The sequence below is a fragment of the Pinus tabuliformis genome, chromosome 8 (genome assembly GCF_031772625.1).
Source record: "Pinus tabuliformis cultivar Carrire ecotype Pingquan chromosome 8, CPIR1, whole genome shotgun sequence".
NCBI lineage: Eukaryota > Viridiplantae > Streptophyta > Pinopsida > Pinales > Pinaceae > Pinus > Pinus tabuliformis.
The window spans coordinates 859,501,898-859,525,716 of record NC_142294.1 but is presented as its reverse complement, the minus strand read 5'-3'; the positions used below and the strand labels follow the sequence as shown (position 1 = coordinate 859,525,716).

Sequence of the window (23,819 nt, the reverse complement as noted above, 5' to 3'; positions counted from 1 at the left end):
GGCCATCCTTTCCCATCTTCATGATCATACATGTTGTATGTTATTATTGCAACATCAGGATCTTGAACCATGATCCTTATAATAAAATGGCATTGGCAACCCCTCTTTTTGACAATTGAATGCCTTTGTTTGGTTTTCCATTCTTCTCTCTTGTCCTCTGGGCCATATGAGCAAGTATAACTACAAAATAAATCTTGAAATGTCAACACATATGACAAATGATAAAGCATTGTTAATATCATCATGTAAAGAAGGCTTTTCTAAAATACTTACAGTTCCCATAGTAAGGCAGCACTAGGCCTTGAGCTTGGAGTTTTGCTTTTTCGACACTGGAAGGAACATGGAGCATCTAGATTCGATTCCTCTCCTTGAATAAAATCATTAATTCTTAGTTTAGGAATTTTTGCAACGCGGTCAATATTCATGTTCATCTTGTATACTTCAGACCAAACTAAATCTTTACTAGAAAATATGATTTTCTCTTTAGGGTCTTGCACCTCAAGGCCCATAATAGTCTTCCATTTCTTTTCCATGTTGTCTCAATGTCTGCAAAAAATGTGGAAACATATTAGGAAGTTGAATCTAAAAACTGAAGTTTTAAAAGAGAATAAATAGTTGCATTTACAAGTAGACTATTGTCATGGGTCCCCTTCATTGACAGATATGGAAGAAAGAAGGTGAAATGTCAAAAGAAAATATTCTACACTATTTATTGAGCAAGAACCCCACATTCTTCTAGTTTGTAGTACAAAAACATCAATGACAATGGTGACATTTAATTAATACATTATTTTCTTCTTTCAGTGCACACTAAAAAGGGACTGAGAGCAGGCTTCCTGAGCAGAACAGTCAGGTACCTACTCGATGATGCAGGTTTCTGTATTTTAATTGACCTTCAACAACACTTCCAAGAAACACCGTATGCAGAGGTCTCGTGCGCATCTAAAACGACAAAGCAAAGAAATATTTCACATGATTGTGAATGTGTGTGTGATTGAGGGAGATAGGGCTTATTTCCGTGATTTCAGCAAAATATAAGGTAGGTTGAACTGCTATTTTCGCACAAAAATTATGTAATCATTGGCGTAAATATGAGAAAGTCACTGATCGACACAACTTTTTGCGTGCAGGAAGTGTAGCTAATCAAAATATGAAAGCGACCGCCCTGAAAGTTAGCCGGGTGCAGCTGTGCAGTGCGCGGGCCTCAGGGTTAATATCTGGCCAGCGTTACATAGGACCTGCCTCACAATCTAATATAAAAACTCACGTTCATTTTAAAAAATTAACTAAAATTTTGGATGCAGAGTTTCCTGACCTTTAATGGTGGAAAATTTGGACATTCAAATCTCACGAAGACGATGGCGGAGTAGTTATTCTGACTTGAGCAGATGCAGAGGAACTCAGCAATGAAGTAATTCTTCTTGAGCATATGCAACGAAAATTCTGGGTATATGCAGAGTAGTAGGGGATGCAGAGTAGCAGGGGATGCAATGCCGCCGAGGAAAATTCAAATGGAGTTGGCGCGGTGAAGCATGGTGAAGAGTTGGCGCGATGAAGCATGGTGAAGTTAATGCTGGGAGTTGGCAGTGACTGCGGGAAGTTAATGGAGGTGGGAGCTGGCATCCGGTAACGGAGTTCACATTCCGGCGAGGTGACAAAGACAGAGAGGGAAAGGTCGGTTGGGTGGTTTGCCGGAATAATGCACTTTTTGGATGATCAGAATCTCCGAAAAGTCACATTATAGACTACTCCTTTATTATTTAGTAAAATTTGAGATGTCTTCAAATTTGAATGGGTATTTAATTCAAGGGGGCATCATAATGGATATTTAACTCAAGGGGTATTGGTATCTATTTTTCTAGTTTTATCATAATGGATATTTAATTCTAGGGTATTAGAGTCTATTCTTTCAGCCTTAGAGTCTATTCTTTCAGCCATATCATAATGGGTATTTAACTTAAGGTACACTAGAGTTTATTATTTTAGCCTTGTCATAATGGGTCAAACTTTAATTAAGAATTTGAACCCAAACGGAAAGACTATAAGGCTCGAGAAACAACCTCAACTCGAAATTGATAAATCATATCAAAAAAATAATATTACATAAAATATCCAAAATATAATGTAACATCAACTAAGGTGCTCCACAACTTAAAATCAAAAACAAAATTATGAATTATGAATTATATGTAATTTAAAAGATGTGAAAAATATAAATTCAACAATGTCAACATCTTTCACAAATCCATTAGCAAATTGGAAAAAAATGTAAAAAAAACATAAAAAAAAAAGAAGGAAAGTTCATTGTTTCTTAACATTATTTTAAAAGTAATTAAGTTAGAAAAATGACTTCCACTAAGTTAAGTTTGTTGTTCTAATTTTAAACTTAAAAGATAAAAGATAAAAACAAGGGCTACATAGTCGCTTAGCTTAAATATAGCTTAACTAGAAATTGCACCAGATGTTGCAAAGGAAATGCCATAAGACATAAATTGGAGAAGAATTGTAACATATAAAAATCCATTATGCAGGTGCATACTTTGTCATTAATTCGTCCTATTGGATCTGATGACCCATATCACTACACATGTTGGGATCTCTGGAGGTGATATCAACCTCTTTCCCATTTACAAACTACTAGACCACTGGATCTACCTCCCTTTATCAGATGGTTGGCTAATTGATAAGCCATAATACTCAAATGCTAAAGATAGAAACTTGCAAACATAAAATGCACAAGAATATCGATTCCCAAAACTTCAGTATCTTATGTTTCTGAGCAAATGCCTTTTATAAGATTTTACCTAAGATCAGATTTGATTATTTTTGACAAAGTCAGCTTTAACTAAGAAATAATATATATCGAAAATGCATAGTGCTCAATATTAACCATGCCTTTGTTTTCCTACAAACAACTATTAATACTAGCTATAAATGATTGTTAGATGTGGCACATCATTTCTTCATTGTTTTAGCAAAAATGACCCCACTTCCTCAACAATGGGCGGGAAGCTATGTTCAAAAGAAACCTGGGACAATCGTTTGTCCTAAGAAGGAAGCCGACTTTGGTGCCCAATAAGATATGTCATATTCTGTTGCTAACAAGTGGAGCAGGTGCATAAGTCTAGTAGCATGTCTTCCTCCAACAACTGTTGAAAATCCATAATTTTATCAAGTGGGTGGGAAATGTGAACTTCCACTTCCAAAATAGGAGGTTCATAAGGTTTGAGATTATTAACATTACCAAAATTGTGGAGGCAAAGCTGGCAAGGAAAATCTAAATGACATGAATTCACACCAACCTGCTTCAGAATAGTACAAGGACCATAATGAATGGGCTTGAGTTTATGATGTCACTTCCCCTTAAAACACAGTGTATCTAGATAAAATTACACTCAGACACCTATGTAAAATTGTACATACAGTTGATTTCTATTATGGATTTATTTCTAGCAAGGTGAGGGGGTCTTAAGAGCATTGACTACTTGGGAATGGATTCAATCCAATTTCTAAACAAAGGAGGATGCCCTGTGTTGCTTCTTGCATTGGTGATGGGAGACAACTGGAGGAAGAGAGTTGGGAAGCTTGTATGGGACCAACCACTAGTAACCATAACAACTTGATTATAACTTTGTTGTAGGACATGTAAATAAGAATTGCACTATTTATTTGTGGTGTAGTGAACACAAAGGGCTTGTAACAGACTGCAGTTTGTTACTTAGGTCTAAACATTTGGTTTTTGTCCTTGAGTGATTTACTTTGATCTACCCATTTATTCATTTGCAAATGAAAGGTAGTAGAGAAATGAAGTTGACAACCCAATAAATGTTGAAATATCTTCCAAAAGGTGTTGCAGCAAATAATCATGTGAGAGTAAACCTTTGCATATAAGTCTTCAAGGAAGGATTTCGCTATTGATATTGTTTTACATGCCTGATTGTCCCAATTCTCTCTTTCCTCCATTATTTCTTGAAGAGAGTGAATGGACCAAATTCAATTACTACTAGTAGTCTTCGGCTAGTTTTTTGTTTATCTATTGTTGTTAGAAATCATATAAATTATATTTTTGTAAATGTATTCAAACATTTTGCAAGTGGTTCCCATCAAGTGTTGAATCCCATGGCAGCTATGTTTGGTCTTTGGGCACGAGGTTGTGAAATCTTGTTATGGCAACTTTCATCCACTTTTGCAAGTTTTATTTCTTTGGTACCCTACTTACTCTTTTTATGTATTTCTCTTAAATATAAATGGAAGTGTATCCTTTTATATAGGAAAGGAAGGGAAAGGTAGAATAGCACTCAATTATTTATTGTCTAATATTGATTTCTATATTCCTACTTATGCAACTCTTCTATTTCAATTCATTGGAATCTCTTCATGTAGAACCTCTTGGGCAAGAGGATGTGAGACTTTGAATAGTCATTATGATGCTCATATTTATGTATTTGGAAAAAAGGTGCATAAAATTTTAGAAAATGAAAAATTATTTTTTGTGGGGGATGGTTCTCTGGGATGTGAGCTTGTAAATAACTTAGCCTCATGGGAGCTAGGGAAAGAAAACTATGACAAATGATGGCGTTATTGAGAAGAGAAATTATTAGCAAACAATTCCTCTTTCAGGATTGGAATATTGGGCAGGCAATGTCAAGAGTGGTAACATCAACAGCCAATGCAATCAACCCACATTTGCAGGTTCAAGCAATGGAGAATCGTGTGAGCCCAGATACCAAAAATGTCTTTGGTGATTCCTTCTAGAATGGTGAGGTTGATGTTGTTTTGAATGCTCTGGATAATGTCATTACCATGTTGTATGCAGATTTAAGGTGTGTTTACTTCTAGAATCCATTGCTAGGTTTGAACATTGGGAACCAAGTGCAACACCCAAATGGTTATCCCTCACTTGACTAAGAACTATGGAGCATCACGAGATCCCCCTAAAAAGTAGGCACCCATGTGCACGCTTCATTCATTTCCATGTAATATTCACCACTCTCTCACATTTCCATGTAACATTCACCACTCTCTCACATGGGAAAGGTCTGAATTTGAAGATATCTTAGAAAAACTATAGCTAAGGCAAATGATTTTCTTTTAAAATTAGAAGAATGCATAGCATAAATAAAGTTTGTCGGGGATACTAAGGTCCGAGAACTTCTAGAGTATATTGTCGATTATTTGGTTTCACACAAATGTCTAACATATAAAGATTGCGTCTCTTGGGCTAGAATCAAGTAAGTAATTAAATCCCCTTCCTTTTTCCCTTCCCTTCCCTTTCCATGATTATATACTTTTCATTTCCATCTTTCATTGCAACAAATCTTAGCACAATTTACTATTTAGAAAAAGATCAAATTTCAGTAAACTAGATTTGCAAATCACTGACTCATTTGAGGATTTAGGTTTGAGGATTTATTTTCAAATCGTGTGAAGAAACTTACTTTCAACTTCCGTGAGGATGCAACTACAAGAGAAGGTGCACCATTCTAGTCTTCTCCCAAGCGTTTCCCAAAGCCCCTCCACTTTTCTTCCCATGATCCCAGTCACATGTCCTTGATTCTTACAACCTCCATTTTAAAAGCTAATACATATGTCATTCCCATTCCCGATTGGACTTCAAATCCAAATTCAAGCAGTGCATGTGGTTGATAAAGTGCATATTCCAATTTTCGAGCCAAAAGAAGGGGTGAAGATTGTCATAAATGAGAAAGCTACATATGTGAACACTTCTTCTACATTGTATGATGATGATGATGATGATGAATGACAAATTAATCACCACACTGCAACATGGTGTTCAAAATATACCTTAAGAATTTCACATGAATCCTATTAAGTTTGAAAAGGTATTCTCTAACTTTCCACATTAATGATCCCTATTATCCTCTACTAATTACACAACTTCTCCTCCCTTAAATAAAATATTTCAATTCAATACTATCCATTGGAAGAAAACTCAGTCTAAATTTTGGTTGTTGCTTCATTGCAATGCAGGATGGTGATACAAATTATCACATGGATCTTATCATTGGAATTGCTAATATGCGAGCAAGGAACTATAGCATACCTAAGGTGGATAAGCTCAAGGCCATACTTATTACTACCTTAAGTGTCATACTTCTTATGAGCACTATGCATGAGATAATAAAACCAATATAGCCACCATTTTCTACACAAATTGGCAAAAATCGGATAAGCTCAAGGCCATACTTCTTACTACTTTAGGTGTCATACTTCTTATGAGCACCATGCATGAGATAATAAAACCAATATAACCACCATTTGCTACACAAATTGGCAAAACTCTTCTTAGACCAGAGTTGCACAATGAGTAAACATATTCGATTATATTGATTTCTCTTCCCATTATCTTAAGTAATTAAAAAATATCATTTCCCATCATATAAAAAAAAATAGATTTTGAATTTAACTTTTAATATTATCATTTGCTTTAAATGGCATATTCAAATTTATTGAAAATTAGATTGCACTTGGATTAAGGGAAATGACATCTATTCTATCTCTTTTATCTATTATTTTTTTAATGGATCTTTTTTTGTTATTATATGATAATCTATTATCAGCTAGACACATGAGCCTTTTTTAATGCTAATATATGAACATACATGAGGAAAAGGAATAACATTTTTTAATACTAGTATATGAACATACATGGGATAAGGAATACTTCTTTTTCTGGATTATATATGGAATACTTCTTTTTTAAATTTGGGTGGGTTTTCATATATATATATATATATATATATATATATATAAAATTTATTTCATTAATTTAATTTAAATACAATGGATTATTTGAAAAAAAAAATGACATTTTTATATTTCAATAATCCTAAAAACAATAAACTAAACTAATTGAAAAACTTGTATGAACAACACTTAATTTGATAATTGCATCATTTTCACATTAGTTTCTAAATTCAATAATCACTTCCACCAAAAAAAACAAATACCATAATTTTAAACATGGAAAAAAATGGTTTTCTCCTAAAAGCCAAAGCCAAGTTGATAAAAAAAAAAAAAAATCCTACAATGATGGAAAATGAACCAGACATCAATGATTTCTCAATGGTTTATGGAATTTCTCTGAAAAGACAGAAACAAAATTATGGAACTGCTCCTCTCCTAAAAGCCAAAAATAAGTTGATGGGAAAAAAAGGAAAATCTTAAAATGACGAAAAATTAACTAGACATCAATGATTTCTCACAGGCAACGAAATTACGGGAAGCTCTTCTCACCTGCAACGAAGATTCCCAATTTCCCTACATTTATCCCAACCTTTGTCTTTGCTCCTGGAAAAGAATCTCTTCTCACCCACAATGAAGATTCTCGATTTACCTACATTTATCCCAGTCTTCATCTTTGCTCCTAGAAAAGAATCCAGTAGGAGGTGACCTACTAATTCTGACTGATATGAGGTCAACAATATTAAATGGCCATTAACTAACTGCAAATCAATTTGAATACAAAGTCTTGACTAACAGCAAAGCAATATGTATTACCAAAGCTTTATAGCCCGAGGAAGATATGCTTGTTGAAACCCGTAGATTCAATCCAAGTCCTAAAAGTGAAAAAAACACCCCTACATCAGATGGCTAGATCAGATACATAGCTGGCTTGGGATTAATTGGCAGAATGATACTCTGAATAAATGTACGTCTCTTCCCCTAAGCCTGGGTAAACCTCCCCACTACCTCACACACAAAATTTGATGTAGCGGCAAAAATAGTTCGGCCTGCAATGACAGAGATACATGAGAGGTCGTATTGTATTTCATAGTTAGGTGGAAGAGACATTAGTAGGGTTTTGTGAGTTAGTTAGGGTTTTGTGAGTTAATTAGGTAGTTAGCAGAAAGGATACAGTGGATCTAATGGTTTAAAACATTTCAATCATCTAACATTCGATCTAATGGTGCAGACAGGGACACAGTGGCAACTAGGGGAATTTTTTTCAAAGGGAAATGCCTTACGACGTAATTAAACTAAAAACCAATAAATACATAAAAATTCATCACAAAGATAAAAGAACTAATAAAATATTGTATTGTTGAATGTCATCGCCTAAAATTAAGAAATGTGATTAACTAATGTTGTTTACATTAACATATATACACTTTAATATATATTCTTTTTTTTTAATATATATTTATGTGTTTTATTTTTTATTAATATATATAATTTTTTATAATTAATTTTATTAAAATATGTTTTTAACAAAATAAAAAGTGTTGGTATATATGGATCAGGGGGAATCATAAGATCTTTCAAAATTGTGATTTCTTCCTTGAGGAAATTAGTGCTTAGGTTATAGCAATATATAATATCCTCCATAAAGAGTATTAAAGTCATATAACTCGTGCGATTTCTCAGGAATCTATGGACTATTCGATATCGTGGGCATGTTTTGATGGATCTTCACAACATGGCAGATGTAGTGGGGGAGTAGTACTTCATTTAAATGAAAACCATCATTATAAATTAAAGTTTGGATTGGGACCTAGTTCAAACAATTTTGTAGAATTATTCAGGCTTGAGTTACTTCTTCTATTTACTATTGAAAAATGATGCTAATTGCTACAGGTTTATGGTGACTCTAAGGCGGTAGTTAGTTGGTTTAAACAACATACAACATGTCACACACACACACACACTCGGAAACATTTTGGATGAGGTTATGATGTTAAAAGCAATGTTGCATTAATCATTATCAGGATAATATCGACATGAGGAAAAAATTGGAAAAAATCACAATTATCGGGAAATAATCAGAAATAATCGAGAAAAAAATCATTTGGTACAAAAATATTCATTTTTTTCATTTTTTTTCAATTTTTTTAATATCTAAACCATCTACAACATAAAATAAATACATTGACACATAAATATGATAAAAGAACTAATATATAAGATGCTTAATATCATTTCTAGTGCTAAAATCACACATAACATTGAATCATGTCCTGAATAGTAAGTCCTGACTCCTGAGTCCCAACTCAGCCTCAAAATATCAACAAAAAATACAATAATGTATCTCATCATGTCATAATGTCATATACAATAAAATGAAGAAAATAACTAAAGTCTAATCCTATTGATTTCCTCTACCCCTCTTGCGAGAAAATGCCACAGCTTTCCCTTTCCCTCTAGATGTAGATGCTGGTTCTGGTGGAGTTGGCAGTGGAAACTGTTGTGCTCTAGAAGTTGAAGAACTAGAAGTAGGAGCTATAGGAGGTAGACCACGTCCTCTACTGGTGGCAGGGGTAGCCCGGGCAGGTGGTGTCACTTGTAAACATTACAATCTCCCAATCCTGAAATCCTGAAAAACTGACAAGTCTACTAGATTTTGAATGAAATCTAAAATTCTACTTTCTCCATATGAAATCCAATGAGGCCGGAACCACTCTCAAACATCCTGAGTCATTTCATGGTAATGTTAAAAATTTAAGTAAAAGGATGAAAATGAAGATTAAGGAGAATGTCACTTATACTTTAAGAATTTAACATTACCATGAATAGCATATCAATACTAGGGCCTAGACTTGATCATTAAGCTGCCCCACTCAAAAATTATTTGTTTCTTTCAAAAAAATTGCATTTCAAACATTTAGCATCCCTTATAAAACCGCGCTGCCTCGACCCTCGGCGATAAATTGGGAAAAAATCGCGATTTTTTCGAAAAAAAATCGCATATATAAAAAAAACGCGAGTATTACTCGCGATAATATCAGCTTTGGGAAAAAATCGTGATAAAGCGATAATATCGTGATATTATCGCGATTTTAACAACACTGGTTAAAAGAACATTTTGATTATGTTACTTGTCACAATATTTATAGGGAAAGGAACACTCTTTCCAACAAGTTATCTAAATATGGTGTGCAATAGGTGTATGGGATATGGAATTGACATAACATAATGGACATGAGAATTACCAATACTACCATCGACCATTCACTGAGACATTATAGGATGTGGAAGCTACTGAGTGATTTTATTTTTTGGCACCTATTTTGATATATGGTTACATCATTTTTACTCATCATCATATGATGACAAGCAGTCTATATATCTAGAAAGTTGAACTTATCATGGATAGGGTTTTGCTATATGTTTATCAATACTGTTATGTATATGTTATTACAGATCAATTTTTAGACCTTCATATGATTTTTGTATATACAACCGTCACTTTTTGGATATGTTATACAACATGTAATTTTCACTTATATTAATGAAAATTACATTTTTTCCTGGGAATATATATATATATATATATATCTATATATATAATCTTAGATTGAAAATATGGAGAAAAAACTATAATTCATGAAAATGGAAAAATAGAAAAAAGAAAAAAAAATCAAAATCAAAAAGTTAAATAAAAAAGAAATAAAAATAAAAATAAAAAATTAGTAATTAATATAAATAGAAGTTACTAAACAACCCATAATAAGACCTCAACCAATCACATTATAAATAAATAAATTTAAATAATAATATAAAATAACAAAAATTAAATTTCTAATATTAAACTATGGATAAGTGGATAAATTATTATACCTGAGGTATAATAACAAATAATTAAAAATAGAAATAATTCAATTCTTTGTTATTGTTTTATATTCAAAATATCATTATATAGAAACTAAATAAATGTATATTATGTAGAAATTTATATTAAATAAATAAATTAACCAAAAAAAATAATATTCCAATTCTTTGTTAATTTCTTGGTTCTATTTATTTACTTTTTAGAATTTATTTTCCATTTATCTATTACAAATTGAAAATCTTTTTATTTTCTTTACTTACCTTTTGGTTTGGTTTCATTTTAAATTTAAATTAAAAATATCTATATTATTATTATTATGCCTGAGGCACTATAACACATTCAGTTTTGTCTTTGACTGGGTATTAGTGCTGCCTTTGACCAAAAAATTATGACTTTGATGCATAGTTTAGCATTAGGAATTCAATTTTGTTATTTTTTTATTATTATTTAAATTTATTTATTTATAAGGTGATTGGTTGAGGTCTTATGGATTGTTTAGTAACTCCCATTTCTATTAGTTACTAATTTTTGTTTTTAGTTTTATTTCATTTTTATTTAACTTTTTGAATTTTTCTTTTTTCTTTTTTTTCTATTATTTCTATTTTCATGAATTATAAAATTTTCGCAATATTTCAATTTAAAATGACCTATTATTATATTAAAAACATATTTTAATAAATTTAATTATAAATATTAATAAAAATAAAACACACACACAAAGATATATGTATGTTAATATAAACAATATTAATTAAGCTATATTTAAACTAAGTAGCAAGTACTAGCTACTATGTAGCCCTTGTTTTATTATAAATTTGGGTCCATTATAGTTTTGATTTTAATTATTTAATTATTATTTTTCTTAACTTTATTGACTTTTCATTTTATTTCCATTTTTTTCTGTAATGATATTTATAATTACAATATTATTTATTGGATTTAACCGTTGCATCTCCACTTTATTTATGTGTTCCTTTGATCAACCTATCTATCTTTGTCCTAATGATGAACCAAGTGGTTCGAAATGTGGAAACCCTAAAAAACTCTATATGATTTATCCGAAAAAGACTTGGTATATAATCATGAATCACAGAGGCCTGCATTTAGAGATAAAATATTAATTAAAAATTCATGTTCTTATTAATGAGTAAATTTTTCATGTCGATCTCTTAACATAATATGTTTTTTTCATGTTAAGGGGGTTCTTATCATCAATTTGATATGTAAGTAGACTATGACTTTAAATTAAATTATTATTTATTATTATGAAATTTAAGATCTTTTATTTATAATATAGATATATATCTATATATATATATATATATATATATATATATATATATATATATATATATATAGCTAATTGAGGGTGAAGGTGATTTTTCAATTTTAGACATTTATATTTGTATATTAATTTATTGTTATTGAGTATAGATATTAGTCAATCTTGTATAAATCTTCACTGATATGTACTTTGAGATTACAAAACTCATGCATATTTAAATTTCACACAAATGGAAACAATATGAAATAGCGAAAAGCAAAATTTGTTTTCTCAAAATTGACAATTAAATATGTATATAAAACTCAAGTTTAAATGGAATAATAATACAACTTTTTGGGCATGGTAACATATATAAATACCCCCTCCTCCTTATTGTGGAGTGAGTTGGTATTTTGTCAACAAGGATAAATATGGTTCATTCTACTTGCAAGTGAGGTGCATTAGCTTGATCCATGATGTCATGGTACTAGGTTGGAGTCTTGTCCTCCATGCCTGGTGCCACTCCTCTAACAACACCCATACTTTTGTTGCTTCTCCTTGGAATTCTCAGTGTCAACTTCATGACTCATGCAACCAAAGGGTAGAATGTCCAAGCCAATTATGACTTAAAGAAATGGAGATATGCCCTTTACATAGGTCCACTAATTCACACTACCAAAGGGACATGATGTTTGTTGCAAAGTTATGATGATACACCATGGGGATTTTTTAATAGCAATGGTGGTGATAGAGGATATTCAATTGTCATCAAATATCGGATGTACACAATTATCATCAGATATGCAACTAATGTATCATCAAATATCCAATGATAATTGTGTTCGTCAGATATCCAAAAAAAGTCGAGACTTAAAAAAAATACAAAAAATGGAAGTAAAATATGAGAGTATGACTGAACTGTCAGGGTATGGTGCCATATTTTATTCTCATATGTACTAATGAATAGTTTGAACAATCCTGCAAATAACATGGGGTAGTACCTTGAATGAATACTCCATATATTCCTAGGTATAATGGATTCACTAAAAGAATGAATAGGATGGTGGAAAAGGCAAGGAGCGTGTTTAGTAGTGTGGGAATGGCATGTGAATTCGAGGCAGAGGTTGTAAACAATATGTGTTACCTAATAGATATGTCTTATTGGAGGAGCTAGTTAGTTTGAGCAACTAGTCGGATGGAAAAAGGACTAGTCGGCCCTCCCGACTAGCCCCAGTTAATTCAATAGTCTGTAATGTGATATAATTTTAACTGATGACAATTTAAGCAACATAATTAGTCTGATAGTTAGACCTGTATAAATGTGTCATTAATATATATATATATATATATATATATATATATATCTATATATATATATATATATATATATATATATATATATATAAAATTTTATGTAGCAATGTAAGAGTTTGGTTCAATACGTAATAAATATTGCATATTTGTGCATCTTGGTTATCTCTCCATTATTGTATGTCTCGTCTCTTTATATGATTAATGTGTAATTATTCGATGACTGACTACTGGTTACAATGTACGCTATTCACTAGATTCTGAACTTCTGACATAGAACCACTGACCATAACTCAATTTAACTGAATTAAATTGCTACAAGTGAAATTAACTCAACCCGGGCTCCTAAAATTTAGGAATCAATGCACACAACTTAACTTCATACCCCTAACTCGAATTAACTGAGCTGACTCCTATTTTTTAGGAATCAACTCAAGTAAATTGAACTTCAACTAATTAACTTGAATTGATTGTTCTTAACTAAGTGACAAGGGCCACGTCACCTCAGTTAACTCCTCCAAGTTGTCTGTTGAGGTGGAATTCCGAATTTCCTCAATTTGATTAAGTTAAAATCAAATTTGAGACTTTCTTGTTGCATTTTCAACACTAGCTTTCTCACATTCTTCAAGGCACAATATGTTAAGCATTTGACGACACAAAAAATAAAGGAAATAAAGCAGAGGCCAAATGAATTTGTAAGAGAGTATGACCAAAAATTCAAGGAATTACTAAGCTAGATCCCATATACTATCAACGAGAACCTTCACATACAATGGCATGAGGTGGGCTTACTTCAGAAAATTTGTGGACCGCTACAAATACATGAAGTCAAAACATGTGAGGAAGCCCTTAAATTAGCACAACGAATTGAAGAATATGAAGAAGGCCAATTGATTATTACACCAACTGAAAATAAGATCGAAGATAAATTAGAACAACTCCAAAATTCTTTGATGTAGTTATCACTACAAAAGAATCATCTATGTTGTACCAATTATCATATGGAAGGCCATATGAAAGACACATGTAAGATATTAGACTATTTTGATCAAGATGTTATAATAATACAAACTAAGGTGTATTGTGATATTTGTCAAACTGGTTCTAGTCACTCCACTAAAGAATTCCATTATAATTTATGGAATTCCAAGCCAAAGTGGTGTGCAATTTGTGAAGATAATGTACATTCCACTCAGGAATTTCCATTGAATGGGAAAACTAAACCTAACTACCATGTTGTTTACCATACTCAAGCTACTCACGAAATCCCAGAATCATCCTCATTCAGCGGAAGAGGATGAGGCCGAGGAGGCCATGGAGGACATCGAGATGGTTATAATAGCAGAGGTCATGGTCTTGGCCAAGGACGAGGTAGATTCTATTATTATTGTTGTTGGCAAGAGGGGCATATTGCGACTTAATGTCCCTTAAAATAAAATATTTATTTACACTTTTGTAATATGTGTGGTCTGGGTGACCATTCGTTGGAAGACTGTCCTAAAATTATAGAAAAAGTCTTAAACAAAATATTTGTCAATCTACTACAAATTGTTCTAAAACATGAGATTCTAAATTCTAAAAACCTTCATGTAGTTACAAGGTTTGGCACAGGAAGAAATAATAATGATCAAGACCATCAAGTAATTTTTCTAATCAAGAATATGACAAAATATCTGGATATGCAAGGTCATAATGATTCAATGAAACAAGTTGTTGATTTTTTATGAAAGAAAATGAAGAACAACATTTATCTAAGGATGTAATATTAGAAGAATTCTTTGAACTATTAAAGGAAGAATATTTTGTCGCTCATCTTGTTGAATTACTAAATATGTCGAAAAACTACATCGAAAATAAAGAAAGAGGAAAGAACATCAAACAATTATCGCAAGGTAATTAGATAGAAGATCATGACCCATAGGTGGAAATGGAAATAAATGGGTTTATCATTAAACAAGTTGTTTTTGATTTCAGATTGCAAGTAAATATTCTCCCTAAGGAAACATGGATTAATATGGGATGACCAAACTTGCATAGAACATCTAATTATCTTAACTTGGACGACCAAATATTTATCGAATTGATTGGCACATTACAACAAGTCCAAACATCTATAATGGGGATTTTGATGATAATCAATTTCTAAGTCATCGACTTAGTCGACGTAATTCCTTCTTACCCGGCATTAGTCAGATGACCTTGGGGACGAAGAATGAAGGCAACGACATCATTAGAAAAATACAGAATCAAATTAAAAGGAAACAATAAAAGGATTATTATCCCCTTATAGCCTCAAGAAGTTAAACCATGGTTGGAAGCGTCCGACGAAGAAGCTAAAATAAGGAAACTCTACCAAGTCTTACATGATGAATGAGACAATGTTGAACCAAAAGCTTCTTGTGAAATTTTAACTAGATTGCCTCTCTTAATTGGACAAAATGTTGGGCTTCGAAATTGATACATTTTCTTACCTTACTCGCTTATCTTTATATTATTTTTCTAAGCTTTTTGTGTATAGAATATGGTAATTCATGTGATATAGATTCTAGATAGGAGTCAATGGATTTTCATTACTTTATCTCCTTAGTAAATCGATTTAAATCATGAAATGCGTTGTTTACTTACAATTTGAATTGTTAATTGAACAAGGATATTTGATATCAGATGTTTTTCTCTAATAGTCGAGGAAGAAAAAATTTTGAGGAGTTGTTTTGGTTAATTATAACCAGTTGAACGAGATCGACTTCTATCATGGATGGATCAATTGAAGAAGAGATCTTGGCCTTGCTATTCCAGGAAACGTTGGAGATTTTGTAATTTGAATAAAGCATCCTAAGAATCTTCAGATTCTCAAGATCACTTTTCTATTTGAAAATAGACTCGTTTGTAATATATAAATAAGGAATTGAACCTCAGTAATAGATCTAGAAAGTTGGAGCCATAGTCATTTTAATCTATGTTATAATTTTTTATAGACAACCCTTTTAATTTTCTCATTATAATTTAATGGAGACTTTTGCAGTTCGATCTTAAATTATCACATTGAGTTAGCTACGAGGCAGTTGAATTCCAGCAATCTTGGGCCTAATCCTAGAACTACTACTATCCTTTCTTGTATTATTAAATTTGTATTTTTCTTTTAGTATTTGTTCTACATTTATTCAATCTTGTTCTAAATCTAATTGTTTATTATCATATTTACTGTTATAGCCGGAGTTTTTGAGGTAGCTACAGTGGAATATCATAGAGTTAGATTTATTGCAATTGATTCTTTGATTGTTATCTTTCCTTGTTGTTTCTTGTGACTAATGCAGAGTTGTTAATTCTGGAGATTTGATATTATTTTCAGCAGATTCATTTCTAGTCACAATGTTGTTCCTTTCTTACACATGCAGTTTCCTAGGAAATGACTTTGTATTTAGTTGGATTACTTTACTATTTTTGATAGGATATTTAATGCTTTGATTCTTCTCGCAGTCTTGATTGTTTAAGCTTGAATATTAGAAATTGAGAGTGAGTTGTTTCATTTAATAAGTGTGAGTTGCTCCTTTCATTCTTATATCTTTAGTTTTCATTAGGACCATACAAGTTAGGTGACATTAGCATTGTCTCTTGCATAAATTGTGTGGACAGCCTTGAAATAAACAAACAAAACTTTGGGTTGATGATTTAATGTGTAGAGGCCAGTTGATCCTGTAGGAAAAACTAAGCACCCCAACATTTTAGCGATTTCCGAGAAGGTTTTCAAAGAAGTTCTAGTTGTATCTCTGAAGGGTTGTGTGTTAAAGACGGAAGGTAAGAACCTCCACATGCACTATGTAAAAGTCTTGTTTCAGTGCCTACCCTCAACTGATCCATTCAGATGGATTAGTGTGTATGACTAGGAAAAATCATAGGACTACAAATAAGATAGTTATAGATAAAAAGATCTACCTCAAAAACCACCAAAACCCAAGGTCAGCCTGGCCTTGGAAGAACGACCTTTATAGATGAAATCATTCACAAATCAAAGTCTCAAGCGTCGATAGGTCCCTGAACAATATTTGGGAAGGGTTCTACTATTGCCCCTCAAGCAACAGGGTCATCCGTTGCAGCTCATGTTGATATTCACGACAAAATTGTAGGATCTGAGCAAATATTTCAAGATACATCTATTAAGCATCTCATTCATTCTAGTAAAAGTGAGGGGCATTCTTACAATTTAAGAGAGGGTGAAGATGAAATGAGTGAGCCATACCCATGACTTTCTGAGCCAGAATTTCTTACAACACTTGTTGTAAGGAAAGAACCTAAAGTTCCTAATATAAATAGTGTTGTAAGACCTACTCAACCCAGCCAACATATTATTTTCCAGATAATACCTCCTGATCACGAAATTACTGAGGATTACTGACATATTTTTAACCAAATGGAAAATGTAGCACCAGGAACACAAACTTCGACCATAGAATATTCTATTGCCGATCCACAAGCCAGTGCACCAATGAAAGCTATCCCGTTACAGAATATTCCAAATTTCTATGGAATGACTTCTGAGGATCTTGATGCATTTCTATTTGAATTTGATGTTTTATGCCGAGGTTATGACTATAACACTTCCCTCAAAAATTGAAATTGTTTCCTTCGACCTTAAAGGGAGCAACCTTATGTTGGTTCATGGGACTAGGAGGGGGTAACATAACTTTATGGGAACAAATGAAAGATGCCTTCTTGACTAAATATGAGGACTATTGTTGATCCAGGGATTTAAAAGAAGAAATATTTAAGATGATTTCAAAACAAGATGAAACTTTGGAAGGATATGTTGAAAGGTTTCAATATAATTTGGAAAGATCACCTTACACTATCCTACCTAGAGAAGTATTTAAAACTCCTTTGATTAAGGGATTGAAAGATGAATGGATAGAAACACTTAATCTAATGGGACAAGGTGATGAAGAGTAAGTGATATTCTTCATAATTACCTTGACTAACTAGGAAAGCTACAAAATACCCAAGTCTATGAAACGCTAACACTATTCCTTCCAAAAATCCTTGGCCACTCTACCTGCCCAATATGTATTCTTCCTAATCATTATGCATCAGAGTCTATCCATATTGAAAGAACCAACCAGTCCCAAAGTGATGTTAGTTATCGAAGGCTATACAGAAAATCTAGCTAGATGGACGGGGGGAAGGTTGGGAATGAATTTGAATGTTTCATACTTTTATGTGGCTCGATGACTTCGAGATCCTCTCATCAAAACCAACAGACATGTAGGCAGAGGAGTAACTCAAGCAAAAATTGGTAATCTCTTAGAAGATTTTAAAACTAATATTTTGAGTACATTAACTACACAGTTGGATATCCTATGGGTAAAGAAAAAACGGGCTGATGCAGAGCATTCCCGTGTTATTTTTTGTCCTCGTCATTGAAAGAAGCACAATTGCAAAGGGTGCCTGCTGGACACAGTTGAAATATGTGTTATCTAAGCTAAAGATCACTCAATAGAACGTTGTCCCTCACTCCCTGGATTGAAGGTTGTATTCAAGGAAGTTGAGGAAGATCTAGAACCAGTGCATCTCATGGAACAACGATTGCAATGGCAGACTCGCCCTCCAGGTATGATGCAGGACCCTTAAAAGGAAACAATAAAAATATTATTATCCCCTTAGATCCTCGAGAAGTTAAACCATGGCTAGAAGTTGCCGACAAAGAAGCTGAAATAAGGAAATTATACCAAGTCTTACATGAAGAATGAGACAATGTTGAACCATAAGCTTCTTGTGAATTTTAAATGGATCACCTCTCTTAATTGGACAAAATGTTGGGCTTCAGAATTGATACATTTTCTTACCTTACTCGCTTATCTTTATATTATCCTTCTCAGCTTTTTTTGTATAGAATACGGTAATTCGTGTGATATAGATTCTAGATAGGAGTCAATGGATTTTCATTACTTTATCTCCTTAATAAATCGATTTGAATCATGAAATGTGTTGTTTACTTACAATTTGAATTTTTAATTGAACAGGGATATTTGATATCAGATGTTGTTCTCTAGAATAGTCGAGGAAGAAAAAATTTTGAGGAGTTTTTCGAGTTAATTATAACTAGTTGAATGAGATCGACTTCCATCGTCGACGGATTAGTTGAAGAAGAGATCTTGGCCTTACTATTCTGGGGAAACATTGGAGATTCTGTGAAACACATACATGGCAGCAATAGAACATGAAAGATAAGCATGAGAGTGTATCTATTATTAACAAATGATATACATTTATAGTACATTCACATGACCTTTTGTTTCATATTCCAAGGTCTCTTGGACTTCCTTAGACTATTCAGCTTCCACACCAACCCTTAGAGGATTAGGTGTCCAACATTCCCCCCCTTAATCCAAAGGGGTATGCATGAGTCCAAGAAGAGATCTGTAATACAAAATGTGCAAAAATGCATGGCAACACTAGGTTGAATGTGCTCTCTGAAATGTTGGTATAAGGGGGGTGGTTTAAGGATGACCACCAACACTGGAATGCTTAGTGCAGTTCCTAGAACTCTTCCAATGCTGGCATGAAGCTCGTGTCTTATGCTAGAGGAAGTGCTCCTGGTGTTTTGAAGAGGGAAAACTTCAACCAATAAAGGGAGGTCTCACCCTATGATGGTTTAAGGACAACCAACAACTCTGGAATGCTTGATGCAATTCTTGGAACTCTTCCAAAACTGGCAAGAAGCTGAAGTCTTCTGCTAGAGGAAGTGTCCCCAATTCTTTGAAGAGGCATCACCGAATGAAGGAATGTTCAAGGGAATCTTTGTCTCTAGCTACAACTTTGAATCTGGTATTGTAGGTTGTGGCTCAGGCTCACTTGATGTGGCTTTAAAGCTTGTAGATGACCATCATTTCCCCCCTTGTTAGATATAAGGTGAGATGATGGAGAAAATTCAACTGCAAGATTGTTCAATACTCTTGAACAAGTTCTAACATATGACCAGAATATCTTCTTGGTTGTTGATGCCCATTGCCAAGAAGCGATCCATCCAAGATGAATCTTTGTTCTTGTAGGAGGTTTGTTTTTGAAGAATTTGTTTGAAGAAGGACTGGTTTTATGATAGTGCTTACATGGATGAAGATCAAAACATTGATCTTTCATATGGCCAACTCAGTCACAGTGTTTCCATTTCACATTCTGTTGTTGTTGTGTGCAAGAGGAGCAAAATCTAGAACAGTTGAAGGTGAACTGTCATGAAGGAATCCAACACTCTGAAACTGAATGGGCTTTGAGTAATCTGGAATATGAAAGGACACATCCTTGTCATATCCTAGACCAGTTTTGTGCTTGTTGTGGACAAGCTTTTCCCAAGGTTTGATGATGGGCTTGGGAAGTGCAAACTGAACTTCTGCTTGTGCATGCAATTCTGTTGCTTCATTGGGAAATGGATCTGAATCAACTACAACATTATTGATTTGTTGCTTAAGGGTGTCTGTTTCAATGTTCTGAATAGAGACAAGTTGAGAATGATGATTCCACTATTGTAATTCTGCTTGTTGAAGTTGAGATTCAAGTTCCAACAAGTCTATTTTTTCCTATGTATTCTGCAGACATGTTTTAATATCACAAAGAGTGTTCTTGCTGATTTTAACTGTGTCTTCGGTAGTAGATTGTATCAGAGTTTTGAGAAACTATAATACACCACCAATTAGAGCCATAACAAGTGCACTACTATTAAAATCAAAGTGTAATAGTCTTAATGGTAGGAAATGACTGAGCTCTCCTCCAGAAAATATCGCTTTTAATTTTCAACTTTCTACCTTCATGATTAGATTAAAAACTGATTAAGAAAAAATTCAATACCAACTTCAATATACTATGTCGATACTTCAATCTGAGCATATAAGCCAATGGCAGTGAAATTTAAGGGACTGCAAAGGTTGCTCAAAATAATTAGTGAAAATTTTAAATTGCTTTAAAGAACGGCCTGAACAATAAGATTTCGGTGACCTCGCTTCTAACAATCCAACTGCAACCAGAATTGCAATCTTCAGAAGTACTTGTCAAAACAGAGATCCCTAAAAATCATGTATTTGTGCTCAAAATTGAAAGGAAAAGCTTAAATGCTGAAAATTATCAGTTTCCGATAGCTAAAAAGCTTTGCAAACACAAATTTCACTCAAAATAAACAACTGAGACTCAATTTCTCGTAAAGGAGCCACTCAGCAGATGAGATTTTCACCGAATCTCTTTCTTCCACCACGATGAATTGCAATATATCTCATGAAGAACAATAATTGCGTGCTTTCTCCTTCCTCTTGTGTTGGAAATCCTGAGAAACAACGTACACCATAATAACCCTACAACATGCAATGTTGTTGACAAATGTAAACCTCAGGAATTTGGTTTTTGCAAATTCTAGTGTGTTTAACAGGTTCACATCTTTAGTCCTGGTTTTATGTAAATGGAAAGGACGCAACCTCTATCCATAAATCGGAAATGGGTAGTCTTAAACTTTCAGGTGAATCAAACATCAGTTTATCCTGATGACAACCACCCTTCCTGCAAAAGAAAATATACACGGGCAGTAATAATACACACAGGTTACTATAACACCTATGTAAGGTTACCCTCCTCAACCTCAACTTTCAAATTGTTTTCAAAAGGCAATGCAAATCTATGAAGATCGACTCTAGAAAAATGTCCTCAGTAAAACAATTATGTCACCGAATTCGAACCACAAAGCACTTTAACTCAAACAAATAAATTGAAATATGTCTTTTGCAGTTTTTACGTTATACTCTCAACTAAAGCCCTTTCACTAAGCTCCTTGATCCTACCAATACCTTGTCGCCCAATTCTCTTGACCTCGAGCTGGAAGGATTTCAAGCCTCAACAAAGTGTCAATTCTGCCTGTTCAGCTTCCTGGCCCGCTTAAGGCTCCCACTACTTTTCAGTCATCGAATATCCTAACATTCCATAGTAATAAGAACAAACTGGACATGCCTTATACTAGCACAAACCCTAAACCTGTTGTCGTCCAACAACAGAAGTCCAGAGGTAGCCCCTCTAGTTCTCCTTCCACATCTTCGAGCAACAATAATTTGCAAAAGAATGTTGTTGATGAAGGTGGAGAGTGTACTACTGAACAAGAGAAGCAGTGATCAAGCGAGGCTTTCCAACACGGCTTTCAAGAAACCTAGAACAGAAGCTTCTGCAGGCACTCTGATGAAGGTGTGCAAAGAGAAGCTAGGCGAATGCATTAAGGCATTGCAACATCTTGTCTCGCTGTTTGGAAATACCGATACGACATCCGTTCTTCTTGAAGCTATTGAGCTCACATTAAATTTCTACAATATCAGGTTCATGTATTGAGCTCACCTTACCTCAAAGGTATTCCCTCCAAACAAAAGAATAGGTGAGGAGATCAAGCGAAATACGACCTTCGGAGCAGAGGATTATGCCTAGTTCTTATATTGTGTACTCTCCATGTAGTCAACAACAATGGGGCAGATTTCTGGACAAAGATTAAAACAGGTATCACTCTCAATCCACATCAATGCGCTTCAATTCCACAGACTTGACTTCAATAGACAGGATGTTTCTCCTTCAACACATAAGATGTATAGACTCACTCCATTTTATGTACAGAGAATACATAGTTGCCTCAATGCAGAGCTCTGGCCATAAGCTTCACCATACAATTCAAATTCCAACCAACGCTCACGACATTCAATGAATTTTAAGGCAGAGCTTTAATCATATTTTAGCACAAACAACCAATATACGCCATCCATAGCCAATGCACAGACTATGGCATTCAATGTGCATAGTAGGTCACAACCTTCAGAAAGGTGACAGAGAGATGTTATGTCAGATTTGACCGGCTAGTCAGAAAAAACATTCTTGAATTTACCAAATTCCTCCAACATATTTTTGGCAAAGGGGTGCCCAAGTTTTCAGGTAGATTTTAGAGCATCAGAGTAGGTGCATAGTGAGGAGGAGCATTTTTCATGCCAGGCTGAAAATGGCAGCAAAATAATAGATGGAAAAGCTGAAATGCACACAAATGCCACAAAACTAGTGGCTCACACAAGATTGAGCAGGTTAGGAAGGTGCCTGCTCTGATACCATGTCAAACACATACATGGCAGCAACAGAATATGAAAGATAAGCATGAGAGTGTAGCTATTATTAACAAATGATATACATTTATAGTACATTCACATGACATTTTGTTTCATATTCCAAGGTCTCTTAGACTTCCTTAGACTATTCAGCTTCCACACCAACCCTTAGAGGATTAGGTGTCCAACAGATTTTGTAATTTGAATAAAGCATCCTGAGGATCTTTAGATTCTCAAGATCACTTTTCTATTTGAAAATAGACTCGTTTGTAATATATAAATAAGGAATTGAACCTCAGTAATAGAGTTAGAAAGTTGGATCCATAGTCATTTTAATCTATTTTATAATTTTTTACAGAAAACCCTTGTAATTTTCTCATTATAATTTAATGGAGACTTTTGTGCGTCGATCTTAACTTATCATGTTGAGCTAGCTACGAAGCAATTGAATTCCAACAATCTTGGGCCTAGTCCTGGAACTACTACTATCCTTTATTGTATTATTAAATTTGTATTTTTCTTTCAGTATTTGTTCCACATTTATTCAATCTTGTTAAAGATCTAATTGTTATCATAT

At 33.5% G+C, this 23,819-nt stretch overlaps 2 pseudogenes; both read left to right on the top strand.

Annotated features, from left to right (window-relative positions):
- Positions 1–4,572: 4,572 nt before the first annotated feature.
- Positions 4,573–6,156, top strand: LOC149238278 (ubiquitin-activating enzyme E1 1-like; annotated as a pseudogene).
- Positions 6,157–18,727: 12,571 nt separating this feature from the next.
- Positions 18,728–22,699, top strand: LOC149238277 (transcription factor bHLH113-like; annotated as a pseudogene).
- Positions 22,700–23,819: the final 1,120 nt, after the last annotated feature.